This window comes from Coregonus clupeaformis, unplaced genomic scaffold (genome assembly GCF_020615455.1).
Source record: "Coregonus clupeaformis isolate EN_2021a unplaced genomic scaffold, ASM2061545v1 scaf0288, whole genome shotgun sequence".
In the NCBI taxonomy this organism is placed as follows: Eukaryota; Metazoa; Chordata; class Actinopteri; order Salmoniformes; family Salmonidae; genus Coregonus; species Coregonus clupeaformis.
Genome location: NW_025533743.1, coordinates 426,598 through 431,176, shown reverse-complemented (window position 1 = coordinate 431,176; position 4,579 = coordinate 426,598). Strand labels below are relative to the sequence as shown.

The following is a 4,579-nucleotide window of genomic DNA, read 5'->3' as shown; positions in this document are numbered from 1 at the left end:
AGGTAAGATTGTCTGTTACACCACCTAAGGTGAAGAAGGTGAGATTGTCTGTTACACCAGCTAAGGTGAAGAAGGGTGAGATTGGCTGGAACACCAGCTAAGGAGAAGAAGGTGAGATTGGCTGTTACACCAGCTAAGGTGAAGAAGGTGAGATTGGCTGGAACACCAGCTAAGGTGAAGAAGGTGAGATTGTCTGTTACACCAGCTAAGGTGAAGAAGGTGAGATTGGCTGTTACACCAGCTAAGGAGAAGAAGGTGAGATTGGCTCTTACACCAGCTAAGGTGAAGAAGGTGAGATTGGCTGTTACACCAGCTAAGGTGAAGAAGGTGAGATTGGCTGTTACACCAGCTAAGGAGAAGAAGGTGAGATTGGCTGTTACACCAGCTAAGGAGAAGAAGGTGAGATTGGCTGTTACACCAGCTAAGGAGGAGAAGGTGAGATTGGCTGGAACACCAGCTAAGGAGGAGAAGGTGAGATTGGCTGTTACACCAGCTAAGGTGAAGAAGGTGAGATTGGCTGTTACACCAGCTAAGGAGGAGAAGGTGAGATTGGCTGGAACACCAGCTAAGGAGGAGAAGGTGAGATTGGCTGTTACACCAGCTAAGGAGAAGAAGGTGAGATTGGCTGTTACACCAGCTAATGTGAAGAAGGTGAGATTGGCTGTTACACCAGCCAAGGAGAAGAAGGTGAGATTGTCTGTTACACCAGCTAATGTGAAGAAGGTGAGATTGGCTGTTACACCAGCTAAGGTGAAGAAGGTGAGATTGGCTGTTACAGCAGCTAAGGAGAAGAAGGTGAGATTGGCTCTTACACCAGCTAAGGTGAAGAAGGTGAGATTGGCTGTTACACCAGCTAAGGTGAAGAAGGTGAGATTGGCTCTTACACCAGCTAAGGTGAAGAAGGTGAGATTGGCTGTTACACCAGCTAAGGAGAAGAAGGTGAGATTGGCTGTTACACCAGCTAAGGTGAAGAAGGTGAGATTGGCTGTTACACCAGCTAAGGAGGAGAAGGTGAGATTGGCTGTTACACCAGCTAAGGTGAAGAAGGTGAGATTGGCTGTTACACCAGCTAAGGAGAAGAAGGTGAGATTGGCTGTTACACCAGCTAAGGTGAAGAAGGTGAGATTGTCTGGAAGACCAACAAAGTCCCCTGTCCCCGAGGTGAAGAGGACACCTCCAGTCTATGGGTCTGGTCCCTTGCCATGGCCAGATATTACCTGGATTGCCATCGATACCTCCATGCTTTGTTTATGAGGTCACACGTGAAGAAGTACAAAGAGGACATCATCAAGAGGTAAGGTAGTAGAAGTATGTGATAAGAGTGATTGTTTTTTAGACTTGAGATTATAATTCAGTTGATATGCCATACCATATATCTACAATGTAGGATCATAGGTTTGTGTGATTTCTATGTACTTCTCAGAGAAAGGAGTTAGTGCTGGAAAAAGATGGTCCCTTGTCCCAACCGGTGGAGACAGAGGTCTTTCAGACCTTTTCCTGGAGTGAGACTCCTGGCGTGGGCAGAGGAGAAGGCACCTTGATGACCACCTGTTAGAGGGCAACCCTTCCCCAGGCCAGAAACCTCAAAGTAGACCTCATCAAAGGTAGAGAAATCACCACAATGTGAGGATTAACCCAATATCATGTTCACACTAGATGTCCAATATCAATCATTTCACAATTGACATGTTGTATATAGTTGTACCGTTTCTACAAGTCAATTAGTAAAGTAAGTACGCCTCTGACATGTAAGCCTTGTCCGAAACAAAAGACAAAACTAAGACAAGAAACCTTCTAATGTCTCCTCTTTCAGAGACGACTTTCAACGTAAGAAGCAGGACCTCCATGACAGAGGGACATGGATGGTGCTGTCAATGGCCTTGTTCACCAGCAGGCAAAATATAATGAAGTTTGTACCAACATGCCTGGAGATGGAGCTGTGGAGGGGAGGATGCTGTGAGAAGATGTTCTTCACTCTGAACTCCATGGCCATCTGCCTATGTTCTGATGCCACTAGAGGACATGTTAACAGGTTGAGGGTCGGCAATGATACCCAGATCATGAAGTGGAAGAAACAGGCTGAGGTAAGTGTGAGTCTTAAACATATGTAAACACAATCTGATTCAGCCTATTTCATAATTCTGTTATTTCAAGGTGATTACACAGGCTACCTTATTTATGAGTACAATGAGTGGTTATTACGTGTATGTCAGTAATCTCAATGTTAATTCCAGACTAAGATATTTAAGAGGAGACTGGCCTATTCCCAGGAGGAAACGGTGATGTACGGAACGTTCTCAATGACCTGGGACAATGTCCAAGTATGTTCAAAATGTGTGATCTAACATTCTATTTATTATTGTGATGGTTCAGTAAAACAAGAATATATCTTCCAAATGGCATTTCCCCATATACAGAAAGTATTCAGACCCCTTCCCTTTTTCCACATTTTGTTACGTTACAGCCTTATTTAAAAAAAATAAATAATAATCCTCATCAATCTACCCACAATACCCCATAATGATGAAGCGAAAACAGGTTTTTAGAAATGTTTGCAAATGTATTAAAAATAAAAACTGAAATGCCTTATTTACAGATGTATTCAGACCCTTTGCTTTGAGACTGGAAATTGAGCTCATGTGCATCCTGTTTCCATTGATCATCCTAGATATGTCTTTACAACCTAAACTGAATGGATACGTAATACATAAAAATGTACGCAAAAATAAAATGCAAAAATGCAAATGAAATGTTCTCGTTATTTGAAATGGGTGAATTATTGTTATGGTCATCAAAGAGGCCAGAAGGATGGCTGAGCAGTTGATTAATAACATGTATTATACCCTCTAACCCAGGGTCATGTATTATACCCCCTCTAACCCAGGGTCATGTATTATACCCCCTCTAACCCAGGGTCATGTATTATACCCCCTCTAACCCAGGGTCATGTATTATACCCCTCTAACCCAGGGTCATGTATTATACCCCCTCTAACCCAGGGTCATGTATTATACCCCCTCTAACCCAGGGTCATGTATTATACCCCCCTCTAACCAAGGGTCATGTATTATACCCCCTCTAACCCAGGGTCATGTATTATACCCCCCTCTAACCCAGGGTCATGTATTATACCCCCTCTAACCCAGGGCCATGTATTATACCCCCCTCTAACCCAGGGTCATGTATTATACCCCCTCTAACCCAGGGTCATGTATTATACCCCCTCTAACCCAGGGTCATGCATTATACCCTCTAACCCAGGGTCATGTATTATACCCCCTCTAACCCAGGGTCATGTATTATACCCCCTCTAACCCAGGGTCATGTATTATACCCCCTCTAACCCAGGGTCATGTATTATACCCCCTCTAACCCAGGGTCATGTATTATACCCCCTCTAACCCAGGGTCATGTATTATACCCCCTCTAACCCAGGGTCATGTATTATACCCCCTCTAACCCAGGGTCATGTATTATACCCCCTCTAACCCAGAGTCATGTATTATACCCCCTCTAACCCAGGGTCATGTATTATACCCCCTCTAACCCAGGGTCATGTATTATACCCCCTCTAACCCAGGGTCATGTATTATACCCCCTCTAACCTAGGGTCATGTATTATACCCCCTCTAACCCAGGGTCATGTATTATACCCCTCTAACCCAGGGTCATGTATTATACCCCCCTCTAACCCAGGGTCATGTATTATACCCCTCTAACCCAGGGTCATGTATTATACCCCCTCTAACCCAGGGTCATGTATTATACCCCCTCTAACCCAGGGTCATGTATTATACCCCCTCTAACCCAGGGTCATGTATTATACCCCCTCTAACCAAGGGTCATGTATTATACCCCCCTCTAACCCAGGGTCATGTATTATACCCCCTCTAACCCAGGGTCATGTATTATACCCCCTCTAACCCAGGGTCATGTATTATACCCCTCTAACCCAGGGTCTTTGGGTGGGAAGGAGAGGTTCCAGACAGCTGCAGCTGAAGAAACAGGCCGCAGGTTAAATGATGACCAAGTGACCGATTGGCTAGCAGAGCAGGATGCTTACACTTTGCATAAACCTGTGCGAAAAACAATTTTCATCGAAATATAGTTTTTTTCTATTCATCCCTTGTCACAGTTTCAGGCTGATCTATGTGCCATGCAGGCACTTGCCGATAAAAATGATGGAGATCGATACATGCTAACTTGGTTATAGACGTTTTACTCTAAAATAGCTTTTGTAAGGGTCTTAAAAAATAAGAGGTGGGGCAGAGGAGACTCGGGCCTTTGACTCTGTCTTGGAGGAAGGAGGAGCACCCAAGAAAGTACAGACTGACGGTGGTAAAGCATTTTTCAGAAACTGTGAAGAAGCACAATATCGTGCATTTTGCTACAGGCTCGGATTTTAAAGCTTCAGTGGTCGAACGCTTTAACGGGACTTTGAAGGAGAGGATGTGGAAATACTTTACGGCTCACAACACCCGTAGATATGTGGCTATAGTTCAAGATTTAGTAAAGGGGTATAACTACAGCTACCACAAGAGTGTCCGTATGAAGCCCTATGAGGTGTCTTTGGATAACT

General features: G+C 44.2%; 1 long non-coding RNA gene across 1 annotated transcript; it reads left to right on the top strand.

The window, feature by feature from the left end:
• The first annotated feature begins 2,041 nt into the window (after window positions 1-2,041).
• LOC123484366 lies at window positions 2,042-2,750 on the top strand. Its single transcript, XR_006658502.1, has 2 exons — window positions 2,042-2,321; window positions 2,597-2,750. It is a non-coding gene; the product is annotated as an uncharacterized LOC123484366 (long non-coding RNA).
• The last annotated feature ends 1,829 nt before the right edge of the window (window positions 2,751-4,579 follow it).